The following is a 13,754-nucleotide window of genomic DNA, read 5'->3' on the forward strand; positions in this document are numbered from 1 at the left end:
CACACACACACACACACACACACACACACACACACACACACACACACCACACTGTGTCATATTCTGTAAATACCTTAGATAAACGTGTCGTGAGGAATTTTCTGCTCACAGTTTGACTCTCTTTACTGGCCTTCAGAGAGTAAAACACACGGACTGGGACACACGAGGTCTGTGTGTGGAGTGGACATCCAGGTGCTGCTCAGTCTGGTCGCTGCTAATTTACAGTTTTCAGCAGATTTGTCTTGGATTTTGTCCAAATGCTAAAAGACAAACAAACACCTCTTGAGATCAAATGATCACTTTACGGCCACCCATTTTATTTCTAATTATTTGGTTGAACAGAATGTGGGATGTGTTAACAATAAAAATGATATACAGTACATATATGATTTAAAAAAATTGTGAAGTGTATCTTATTGTTGTGTATTTTTTGTACTTTAAAGTTACCATAAACTTCCCAAGTAGCCGCACACAGAAACATTATAACAACTGAAGCATTTTGCAATTAAATAATATGATACATTTTGAATAAAATAATTGAAATCAGATGTTTTTTATGTTTGCAACATATCAAATATAAATTATTGAAGGGGAGATAGTTTGAACAACTAAATAATTTCAAGACTGTTTATATATTTTACACAAACTTTTTCTGTTGTTGTTGGTAAATTGCTTCAAAAGTTTAACATCATTTTAAAGCTTTTCAAATACCAACTAATTATGAGTCTGTGTTAAAAATCATATATTTAGCCCAAATTACTAATTTAGTAATAACTTCTGTATTGTATTCTAGTAAAAGCTTTAAACGACATGGCTTTCTTGAATAACAAACTGCATGTTTGTGTAATAAACGGCTCTTGTCCTCCAGTCTATGAAGATGAAGCAAAATTATTTTCATGAACTGCGTTCAAACTGTTTCCTTGGATTCAGTTCAAAAGCCATCACTAAAGCTGAAATATACACATTTTAATTAAAAATCCTGTTTTATTTCCATCAGCTGTTCTGCCTTGTTGTGTCTGAAGTTTTGTAACATAGTAAATATCTAAGCAAACTGTATTTTCAGAATAAAATGCTAATGTTAAAATCATAATAATGAGACTCTTACAACTTCTGAATTCTGACACAGTTTGTTTAAATCATTTATTTAACATATCGTAACTCAGTAATATCTGGACAAAAGGACCACACTGGTGCTCGTGTTTCGAGCGGAGCAGCATAATGTGGAGAAATCCAGACGACTCGGAGCAGCCTGTAATGTTTTTCATGTGTTGTGCTGCCTGGTCGCAGCACCGGCTCAGATATTTGTTATTCATGAAGGAAGCGGGGTGAAGAGGCCTTCTTATGATGCACATTTTTTCTCGCCATTCCTCCCTCCCATCCTCCTCTCCAAAGAGCTGAGCGCTAAGAATACAATCAGTTAAGAGTCGTACTGAATACTGCAATTAATTCAGCTTAATGAGCATAACACTATTAGTTAATTGAGATTATTGTTTCTTTAAGCTCAACCTGAAATCATTTAAACAGAACTCTGCTCTCTGCCTCTCTCTGTTTCCTCTCCCCTCATCCTCAATATGCAGATTAGTGGTTTCTGTCCCCCGGGCTATTTTCTTTTCCTATTTCTTCTCTTTCTTTTTTTAAGGGGGGTGGGCTTTTGAAATATGCAAATGCTTCCCAAAAAAAAAAAAACTAAAAAAAAAAAAGACCTTCATCTGGACACCAGAAGTTTTTCGTTCAAAGATTTTCTCTTGTTGGCACTGCTGTTTGTTTGGTTTACTTTCGCAGTCAAGCGTTCATCTAATGAAAACAGAACAAACCAAGTTTTAAAAAACTTTGTTTTTGAGGACACTGTTGTCACTTTTATCAGCACATTTAGTTTCACTGATTTTTTTAAAATTCATACTCTTCCCTGAAAATGGAATTTAGTGTGTATAGGGGTCATGTTCAGGGGCACCATTGAGGGAGGGCTTGTGGGGCAATGCCTCCCTTTATAAAATTGCTGTCCCCTCTCACTGGTCCGCCTAGTGAGAGCTTTTAAAAAAGTTCTTAAAAAAGTCCTTGAACCACAAGACTGATAGGAAACTTTAACTTTCTTAACTTAACTGTTGGAGTCAATTGTATGGCCACAACAACAACCTAAGCAAATCCAAAATTTATTTTAATTCATAGAATGTTACACATATTGAACTGAAATTTAGTGTGGTGGCTAAGAGTCCTGACACATATTTTGAGAGCCAAAAACTTTTGTCAGTTTTTTAGAAACTTTGTAGACAGCACACAATCTAAATTTTTTCAAGGAGTTTTAGCTTTAATTATGAATATTACATTAAGAGAAAAGAAAACAGGTCTCAGTGAGTTAGTGATTGTGCTGTTCAGTGTTATCAACAGCAAAGTTAAAAAAAAAAAAAAGGTAAATCTACAGTACCTATAAAAAAAACATTAAAAAACAGGGTGAACCAGGATCAGGTCCATCCTGACATTCTCTGATGTTCTTTTTGATGACCCAGGTCATAACTCCAACTGTGCATGAAGGAGGAAGGATCCTTTTCTCATATCCTGATTGTAGTGAACTAAGCCTCAGGTCAAAACCTGACCCTGAGGACCTTCATGGGACAGAAACTGTTATTTCATTGATTTGAGTCCAGAAATACAAATTAAGCTCATCCAGAGACTTTCTAAGTGTGTCCTGCACTAATCAATTGAAAGAACACTCTCTTTTATATTGCCATTACTATTTTTACAAATGTCTTGATAATCCAAAAGTGTGTTTAGTTCAAATCATTTTAAATGTTGAAGTGAACTACTCATTTTAAATCAACTGTGAAACAGTATTAATGATTTTTAATCCTCATTCAAAGTAGAAATCAAGTTAATGTCTGTTACAGAGTAATTATGCATTTTTTGATCTTCTGTCTGAAATGAGAAGGAGTGATGTCGGTCAAAAGTCGGAGACAGTCGCAAACAAGTTTATTGGAACGAACTGTCATGTTTTTAAACCTATCAGACAGAAATAAGAAACTGGTGGCACCTGTTTCCTCTCATTTTGCCAAAACATTTCTCTGTCTGTTCCAAAAACATCTCACTGTTTTTCTGACTTGTAGTAACCTCTTACGTCACTAAAACCACACCCCTGTTGGTTCTTTCAACCAATCAGGATTTCCCAAAAAGGGACCGGAAGCGAACTCTTTAAAAAGTCGACACTTCCTAGTTCCAGTCAGTTCTGGGGAAGAACAGAAGTTCTGGGGAAGAACAGAAGTTCTGGGAGCAGAACCGAACGAAAGTTCTGAAGGGCTGGAGTTAGTTGGGAGTTCTTCCGAGTCTCGTGGGGATTATGGAATCTTCCACATCTGAGTGGAACTCTGACGGGCTCACAGCTCATGTGAGTCCACCCGGGAGGTGAGCGTGCTGTTGAACGAAGTACCGTCACTACTCCGGACGTTTCTCTGCTATCCTACGGAGACGCTGAAATGGTAACGTTGAAAGAGAACTCTACACCGAAGCTGAGATATCTTCTGCAAGGTAAAGAGTCGATTTCCACTACCGAAGTGTACCGAGGGGAGCTGGGTCGAAAGGAGGGTGCCGTTCGTTATCAACACACTTTTCCCTCATCCATTTTCTCTCCATTTAAACTCCTTCATTTTCCCATCTTTAAACTTCTATCTTGCCAGTAAATAATCCAGATATTTTCAGAAATGTCTGTTGTAATTAGTTGCAAGTGAGAAATCATGGCCGTATGATTTCTCATTGCAAAGCTCATTAATTAAGCTGTGTTAATTGTAATCAATCTGCCAATTAATGTAAATGTGTGATGTGTTTTTAAATCGTTTAAAATAAACGACCCACTGTTGTTGGTGAGTCAGAAATTTAACCACGTCTCTGTCCACATTTACTCCACAAAGCACGATATGACTTAGTCCAGAAAAATGAAAGAATCCGTTTAAATGAAGGATAATATCAGACGCATATTATCTCGTTACATGATGCATGCTCAATAATCCAGGTAGAAAAATCTAAAACAGTTAAATCTGGTTCTCTGGACATTCAAAAAAAAAAACGAAACAAAGCAAAACAACAAAAAAAATGTAGAAACGTTTCATCTTTCATCCGAAACACTTCCTCAGTCTGAGGTGCTGTATTCAGCTCAGTCTTATAAATAGTACCTTCTCAGAGTGGATCACCCAGTTTGCTGCTGACAACCAAAACCAGCTGCTCACATGATCAAGAAGGACCATCAGCCAAACAATGGATCATAAGCACACTGATGGCTGTTTACTATTCACAGAGGGCTGAGTGGTACTAGCAATAACAGCATTGTAAGAGGGGGACAGTTGAACCCAGAGGCCTCCACACCTGTTTAATGATGGACCATTTATTTTCACAAAGATGGCCTCCTTTACTCCTCTCTCAAACCATTGTTCCTCTCTATCCAGGATGTGAACATCTTCATCCCTGAAAGAGTGACCGCTGGCCTGGAGATGAGTGTAGACCACAGAGTCCTGGCCTGATGGTTTTGCTCTTCTGTGCTGGGCCATCCTTTTGGCCAGTGGCTGTTTAGTTTCCCCGATGTAAGACTGATCACAGCCCTCCTGACACTGAACAGCATGCACAATATTTGACAAGAACCAGATTTAGGGATTCAAACCAGATCACAGATAACAGGAAGGTTTACAAGATTTATTGATAAACTGCTTCTGGTGGAGGTCTGAGTCCTTGGGCCAACACAATCCGAAGAGACAGGAAGGTTAGTGGATTAGAGTTCAATGGCTTTGGTTTGACAGTTCAGTTTATAAACTGAAACCTTTATAAACAGATGAGGAAGGATTTCCTTAGAAGAGTTGGTTTCTATGATGTCACAGGTGGAGCTGGTTTTGAGGCAGGACTGAGTATGAAGCAGTTAGGAGGAAGATCCAGAAGACAGGTCCAGGGAGACAGGCGAGGGTCATGCACAGGTGATCAGAAATCCAAAATCAAACTTAAATCGTGATCCGGTGGACATGGTCGTTGTAGAGAAGGCAGAGGTCGTTACCATGAGCAGAGTAGATAATCCAAAGCAAGCAGGGGACGAGCAAGATGGGTAATCCGTAAAACAGGCATGAAGTCAGAACCAGGAAGACAAACGAAACTGTGGCATGGACACTGGACATTTACTCACTGAGGCTTTCAATAATCTGGCACTGAGGACTGTGAACAGGGAGCTAAAATAGGAGATTGAGCAGGTGTCATGCATGAGCCTGATTGCAGGCAGAGAGTGAGTGTGAGAAGTGACAGGAGCAGAGCATGACTAAGCAAAAAAATGAAAGAGTAAACAGAAACATGACAGTATTATTCTGTTTGTGCCGGGGGACTGGATCTTTGGGATGAACCAGTCTTTGCCATAATGTATCTTGGGGTTTAAAAGCCACTGGGACGTTGCGTTTAGGAAATAAACGTCTCAGTTTCTATGATACTCCCGCAACATACGGAATGACCACTGGTCTGGGTCTTGGTTCCTCCTTTTCACCTGATGGCTGACTGGAGTCCGGTTTGGGTTTCTTTTCTCCTTTTAGGAAGGCCCTGTTAGGATATCCACATTGCTCTAGAGCCTGTCTTGTGTGGGATTTCTCCTTCTGCCTGGCTCCTGAGTTAGTGGGGACGCTGTCTGCTCTGTGGTACAAAGTCCTGATGACTCCTAACTTGTGCTCCAAAGGGTGATGGGAGTCAAACTGCAACTAAACAGCCACTGGCCAAAAGGATGGCCCAGCACAGAAGAGCAACATCATCAGGCCAGGACTCTGCGGTCTACATTTATCTCCAGGCCAGCGGTCATTCTTTCAAGGATGAAGATGTTCACATCCTGGATAGAGAGGAACGATGGTTTGAGAGAGGAGTAAAGGAGGCCATCTTTGTGAAAAGAAATTGTCCATCATTAAACAGTGTGGAGGCCTCCATGTTCAACTGTCCCCCTCTTACAATGCTGTTATTGCTAGTATCACTCAGCCCTCTGTAAATAGTAAACAGCCATCAGTGTGCTAATGATCCATCGTTAGGCTGATGGTCCTTCTTGATCATGTGAGCAGCTGGTTTTGGTTGTCAGCAGCAAAACTGGTTGATCCGCTCTGAGAAGGTGCTATTTATAAGACTGAGCTGAATACAGCACCTCAGACTGAGGAAGTGTTCCGGATGAAAGATGAAACGTTTCTACATTTTTCGTTTTTTTTACTTTTTTTTTGTTGGTTTTTTTGAATGTCCAGAGAACCAGATTTTACTTTTTTAGATACTTTCCTCAGTCTTTGGGTGATTTGTGAAGGAGAACTAGTGGAACAGCACCATACCATACCATACCATACCATACCATACATATCATACATACCATACATACCATACCACTTTATTTATAAAGTACTTAAAACAGCAGCAAGGCCAACCAAACTGCATCAGGTTTGAATGTTTGAGGTCAGTTGAACTGGGTATTTGATTATTGTCAAGTTGAATCTGGTAAAAAAAAATAAAAAAAGTGACCACCAGGCTTGACACGAGTTCATTCTTTTAGCACTTTGAATGTAGGCCAGGTTTTTATAATCAATCTATATTATGAAGGGGGTTTAAGATCCTTACCAATCAGTGTGAGAGCTAGTTTTATGTCCAGAAGTTCTCAGTTGCCCACATCACAACTTCTCTCTGCCTAGGACAATCATCAGGAGAAAAAAGCACAAGGATATAGAATTTGATTAATAGGGGATCTCTGGGAGCTAACAGCCCCTACTCCAGAATCAAAAACATCAACTTGTAAAATGAACTGCTGTTGGGTATCAGGGTGTGACAAAATAGGTGCAGAGGTAAATAACTGTTTTGACTCTCAAAAAGCTGAATTGACCTCAGGAGTCCATGTGAATGTTTGCAAAGAGGTAAGTTGTGTGAGGAGGGCGACCATCTAACTACAGTATACTGCATGTCCTTTATGAACCAGCTATAAAAGTTGGCAAATCCCAGGAGATGTTGTAACTGTGTACGCTTTTCAAGAATGGACCATTCTGCCATGCACTGCCTTGATCTTTTCAGTGTCTGTCCATACCTGTCCTCTCTCAAAAATGAATCAAAGGAAGGTTATACCATGGACATATAAAATTCACATTTTTCAGATTTAATATGCAGTAATGTGATTCTCTAGATGTTGAAGAACCGATTTGACATGGCGGGTATGTTGCTATGGGTCTTTTGAATAGATGAGGCTGTTGTTGAGGGAAATACATGCAAAAATGTTCAAGAAATCTTGGAGGACATCATTGGCAAGGGTTTGGAAGCCGGCGAGGACATTAGGCAGGCCAATAGGCATCACAAGATACTCAAAATGTCCTAAATGTGTTTTAATTGCTATCTTTCATCCCCTTCTGGATTCTAACTAAAAGATAAGTGTTTCGAAGATCCAACTGGTGAATATAGAATCATTGTGTAATTGTATACCTCCATGTCCTCTCTAACTGCATCCATATATCTCATCTTTGGCCTTCCTCTTAGTCTTTTTCCTGGCAGCTGCATATCTAACATACTTCTACCAATATACCCACTGTCCCTTCTCTGGACATGTCCAAACCATCTCAGTCTGGCCTCTCTAACTATATCTCCCAGTTGTTCAACCTGTGCTGTACCTCTGATGATCTCATTCCTAATCTTATCCATCCATTCATCCTTATCCATCCTTGCTTTAACTGTGTTTTTTTTTTGTGTGTGTGTGTTGTATTTGCTGCTGCCTTGGCCAGGCCTCCCTTGAAAAAGAGGTTTTTAATCTCAATGAGTATTTTATCCTGGTAAAATAAAGGTTAAATAAAAAAATCCTTGTCACTCTTAAGGAGAACCTCAACATCTTCATTTCTGCCCCTTACAGTTCTTTCTCCTGTCTTTTTGTCAATGCCATTGTCTGCAGACCATACAACATAGCTGGTCTCACCAAAGTTTTGTAAACTTTTTCTTTTGATGTTTGCTGCCACCCTTTTGTTTCAACTCACTCCTGAAAAATTTCTCCATCCACTCTATCCTGCCTGGACTCTCTTTTTCACCTTTTCACCACATTCCCCATTTTTCTGGACATCCATCCATCCATTTTCTTCCACTTATCCGGGGTCGGGTCGTGGGGGTAGCAGCCTAAGTAGGGAGGCCCAGACTTCCCTCTCCCCAGCCACTTGGGCCAGCTCTTCCGGGGGAATCCCGAGGCGTTCCCAGGCCAGCCGAGAAACATAGTCCCTCCAGCGTGTCCTGGGTCTTCCTCTGGACCTCCTTCCGGTGGGACGTGTCCGGAACACCTCACCAGGGAGGCGTCCAGAAGGCATCCTAAACAGATGCCCAAGCCACCTCAACTGGCTCCTCTCAACGTGGAGAAGCAGCGGCTCTACTCTGAGTCCCTCCCAGATGATCAAGCTTCTCACCCTGTCTCTAAGGGAGAGCCCAGACACCCTGCGGAGACAACTCATTTCGGCCGCTTGTATCCGAGATCTCATTCTTTCGGTCACAACCCAAAGCTCGTGACCATAGATGAGGGTGGAAACGTAGATCGATCGGTAAATTGAGAGCTTCGCCTTTTGACTCAGCTCTCTCTTCACCACGACAGACCTGTACAGTGCCCGCTTCACTGCAGAGGCTGCACCTATCCGCCTATCGATCTCACGCTCCATTTTTCCCTCATTCGTGAACAAGACCCCAAGATACTTGAACTCCTCCACTTGGGGTAGGACCTCCTCCCTGGCCTGGAGAGGGCACTCTACCCTTTTCCTGGCTCAAGACCATGGCCTCGGATTTGGAGGAACTGATCTTCATCCCGATCGCATCACATTCGGATGCGAACCGCTCCAGCGAAAGCTGTAGATCACGATCTGATGAAGCCAATAGGACCACATCATCTGCAAAAAGCAGAGACGCAATCCTAAGGCCACCAAAACGGATCCCCTCAACACCTTGGCTGCGCCTAGAAATTCTGTCCATAAAAGTTATGAACAGAATCGGTGACAAAGGGCAACCTTGGCGGAGTCCAACTCTCACCGGGAAAAAGCCCGACTTACTGCCGGCGATGCGGACCAGGCTCTGACACCGGTCATACAGGGACCTAACAGCCCATATCAAAGGGCCCGGTACCCCATACTCCCAGAGTACCCCCCACAGGGCCCCCAGAGGGACGCGGTCGAACGCCTTCTCCAAGTCCACAAAGCACATGTAGACTGGTTGGGCAAACTCCCACGCACCCTCCAGGACCCTGCTGAGAGTGTAGAGCTGGTCCAGTGTTCTACGGCCAGGACGAAAACCGCACTGCTCCTCCTGAATCCGAGGTTCGACTATCCGACGGACCCTCCTCTCCAGAACCCCCAAATAGACCTTACCAGGGAGGCTTAAGAGCGTGATTCCCCTGTAGTTGGAACACACTCTATGGTCCCCCTTCTTGAACAGGGGGACCACCACCCCGGTCTGCCAATCCAGGGGAACTTCCCCCGATGTCCACATAATATTGCAGAGTCGCGTAAGCCAACACAACCCTACAACATCCAGAGCCTTAAGGAACTCTGGGCAAATCTCATCCACCCCTGGGGCCCTGCCACCGAGGAGCTTTTTAACTACCTCGGTGACCTCAGCACCAGAGATTGGAGGGCCCGACCCAGAGTCCCCAGGCTCTGCTTCCTCAGTGGAAGACGTGCCGGTGGGATTGAGGAGGTCTTCAAAGAATTCCGCCCACCAACCCACAACATCCCAAGTTGAGGTCAGCAGCACACCACTCCCAATATAAATAGTGTTGGTGGCGTACCACTTTCCCCCCTGAGACGCCGGATGGTGGACCAGAATCGTCTCGAAGCCGTACGGAAGTCGTTCTCCATGGCCTCTCCGAACTCCTCCCAGGCCCGAGTTTTTGCCTCAGCAACCACCCGAGCCGCATGTCGCTTGGACTGCTGGTACCCATCAGCTGCTTCCGGGGTCCCACAGGCCAAAAAGGCCCGATAGGACTCCTTCTTCAGCCTGACAGCATCCCTCACCGACGGTGTCCCCCATCGGGTTCGAGGGTTGCCGCCGCGACAGGCACCGACAACCTTGCGGCCGCAGCTCTGGTAAGCCGCCTCGACAATAGAGGCACGAAACATGGTCCACTCAGACTCAATGTCCCCCACCTCCCTCAGAACATGTTCAAAGTTCTCCCGGAGGTGGGAGTTGAAACTCCGTCTCACAGGAGACTCTGCCAGACGTTCCCAGCAAACCCTCACAATACGTTTGGTTCTGCCAGGTCTGACCGGCATCCTCCCCCACCATCGGAGCCAACTCACCACCAGGTAGTGATCAGTTGACAGCTCCACCCCTCTCTTCACACGAGTGTCCAAGACATGTGGCCGCAGATCAGATGAGACAATGACAAAGTCGATCATCGAACTGCGGCCTAGGGTGTCCTGGTGCCAAGAGAACATATGGACACACTTATGCTTGAACAAGATGTTCGTTATTGACAATCCATGACGAGCACAGAAGTCCAACAACAGAACACCACTCTGGTTCAGATCAGGGGGGCCGTTCCTCCCAACCACACCCCTCCAGGTCTCACTGTCATTGCCCACATGAGCATTGAAGTCCTCCAGCAGAACAAGGGAGTCCCCAGAAGGTGCACTTTCCAGTACCCCCTCCAAGGACTCCAGAAAGGGTGGATAATCTGAACTGCCGTTTGGTGCATAAGCACAAACGACAGTCAGAACCCGTCCCCTCACACGTAGGCGGAGGGAGGCCACCCTCTCATTTACTGGGGTGAACCCCAATACACAGGCACCAAGTTGGGAGCAATAAGTACGCCCACGCCTGCTCGGCGCCTCTCACCAGGGGCAATTCCAGAGTGGAATAGTGTCCAGCCCCTCTCAAGGAAACTGGTTCCAGAGCCCGAGCCATGCGTAGAGGTGAGTCCGACTATTTCTAGCCGGAACCTTTCAGCCTCACACCAGCTCAGGCTCCTTCCCCACCAGTGAGGTGACATTCCACGTCCCAATAGCCAGCTTCTGTAGCCAAGGATCAGACCGCCAGGGTCCCCGCCCTCGGCCACCACCCATCCCACATTGCACCCGACCCCTTTGGCCCCTCCCACAGGTGGTGAGCCCATGGGAAGATTTTTCTGGACAGTGGATCCCAAATACTTGAAGTCCTGCAACTTCGTGTCCTTTGCTCCTTGTAGCCTCACTCTTCCAACTGCCTCCCTTTCATTCACACACATGTACTCTGTTTTAGTATGACTGACTTTCATTCCTATTCTTTCAAGTGCTACGTCCACCTCTCCAAGTTCTCTTCCACCTGTTCCCTGTTCACAACACAGATTCTCACATGGATCTTTGGGAGCTAACAGCCCCTACTCTAGTATCAGAAGCATCAACTTACAAAATGAACTGCTGTTGTCATCTGCAAACAACATAGTCCACGGGGGTTCATGCGTGGACACAGTTTGACAGGATCTGTCAGCAAGTCTATCACCAGAGTAAACAAGAAGGGGCCCAGAGCTGATCTTTGATGCAGTCCCACCTCCAACTTGAAGCTATCTGTCACTTCTACATCCCATCTCATCACTGTCCTGGTGTCCTCATACATGTCCTGTACCAGTCTAAAATACTTCTCTGCCACTCCAGAATTCCTCATGCAATACCACACCTCCTACCTTGGCACCATGTCATATACTTTTTCTAAATCCACAAAGACACAATGGTGTTCTTTTTGACCCTCACTGTACTACTCCATGAGTATCCTCAAAGCAAAATGGCATCTGTGGTGTTCTTTCTCAGCATGGAACCATATTGCTGCTCACAAATAATCATCTCTTGTCTAAGTATTGCTTCCACAACTCTCTCCCAGATCTTCATTGTGTGACTCATCAACTTAGTTCAGCTGTAGTTGCTGCAATTCTGTACATTACACTTGTTCTTAAAAATGGGTACCAGTACACGTTTCCTCCATTCTTCAGACATTTTCTTACCCTCAACTATGTCGGTGAAAATTGGGATCCAAACTTGGGATCTGAGACAAACCTCACACTATCTCTCTTAGACATTTCCAAACTTTCACTCAGGTCCTACTGCCTTCCCCTTCTCCATTCCTTTCAGAGTTTTCTGAACGACACCCTCACTAATCTTTCCCACTTCCACAGTTTCTATTACATCTACTCTTCTTTACCTTTCATTCTCTTCATTCATTAGCTCCCCAAAATACTTGTTCCATCTTCCCGTCACAGTCTTCTCACTTGTTAGAAAATTACTGTCGTGGCTGGTTACCACGTCGTGTTCAAAACAGCTGAGACATCGCCCTCGGTATAAAAGATTTATTTGACAGACAGGGGTTATAGATATTCAGAGACAAACAATTACAATACAGAAATATATGCATATATTTCGGAGCATTAAAGAACGAACCGTCTCGGTGTGCACCTCCCGGAAATGCTCGGTGGGCGTGTGTCATATCCGGCCTTTTATCACAGTTTGAGAAGGCTAGCTTTCTGATTGGTTTAGCTTCTGTTGCTATGGTTACGACTCTAGCCCGCCCCCTCAAGGACGTTAATGTCTCCATTTCAGATAAGAAGTTTTGGCTCACTGAAATCGGTTCTTTGTTTAAAGTTTAACTTGCTATTATACTTAAGGGATACAAAATGATTCGTGTCAATAATAACTATTAATTATTACCTACCTCATGGGTATGTGTTAATGTCTGTTGAAGGCCTGGTGATTCTCTGCTTTAAGGCAGATACATCTTGGTTTCCTTGTCTGCGTTTAAACTGTTAACACTCTGTTTAACGTGATTATACCTTAGTGATACCAAATGATTTGAGTTAAAGTTGTTTATTTCTAGGAATAATTAATAACTTACTTATTATCTAACTCGTGTTTGCGTGTTCTTACTTGCTTTATTTATGTTAATCAGTCTGCTATCTGGTATGATTTGATTGCTTGTAATATATCAAATGTGAACTTGTAAAATTATCCTTAGCTAATATGAGATTATATTTAAAGGTCAACTAGTTAGAATTAGCAAACATTTTCTATAAATATAGTTCAACCCTGGAAAAAAGACACACACACACTTTGTATAACATGACATTTGAATGCTTGATAGGAAATAATAAAAGGTATAAAAATATGAAATCCAACATTACCTATTCTATTCTTATTTTTAACAAGCCTAACCTGCTGCATATCCTTTCCAGCATGATCCCTCTTTATTGCAAATTAGTACAAATTGTTCTTGCCCTCTTTAGTGTCCAGCTTCCCATACAATTTGTCATATGCCTTCTGCTTTGCCTTAACTACCTTTGTCTTTGCTCTGCATTGCATCTCCTTAAATTCCTGTCTACTCTATTCAGTCCTGTCATTGTCATATGCCTTCTTGGCTAACCTTTTTCTCTGAATAGCTTGCTACACTTCCCTATTCCCCACAAGGTTTCCTTATCTTTTCTCTGTCCATATGACACACCTTCCTACTGGTCTCTCTAATTACTGTTGCTGTAGTAACCTAGTCATCTAGAAGCTCTTTCTTACCACCCAGAGCCTTTAACAGCTCATCTCAAAATTTCTCACAAAATTGTTCCTTCCTCAGCTTCTACAATTTGGTCTTCTTTCCAATTTTACTCATACTGTTCTTCACAACAACAGTTATTCTACACACAACCATCCTATGCTGTCTGGCCACACTCTCACCTGCCACAACCTTACAGTCCCCAATCTCCCTCAGGTTTCCTCTTCTCCACTGTGATATCTCAGGAGTGACCCAATCGAACGAGACCCGGAACGACA

Source organism: Nematolebias whitei, chromosome 13 (assembly GCF_014905685.2).
Source record: "Nematolebias whitei isolate Nwh7 chromosome 13, NemWhi1, whole genome shotgun sequence".
NCBI lineage: Eukaryota > Metazoa > Chordata > Actinopteri > Cyprinodontiformes > Rivulidae > Nematolebias > Nematolebias whitei.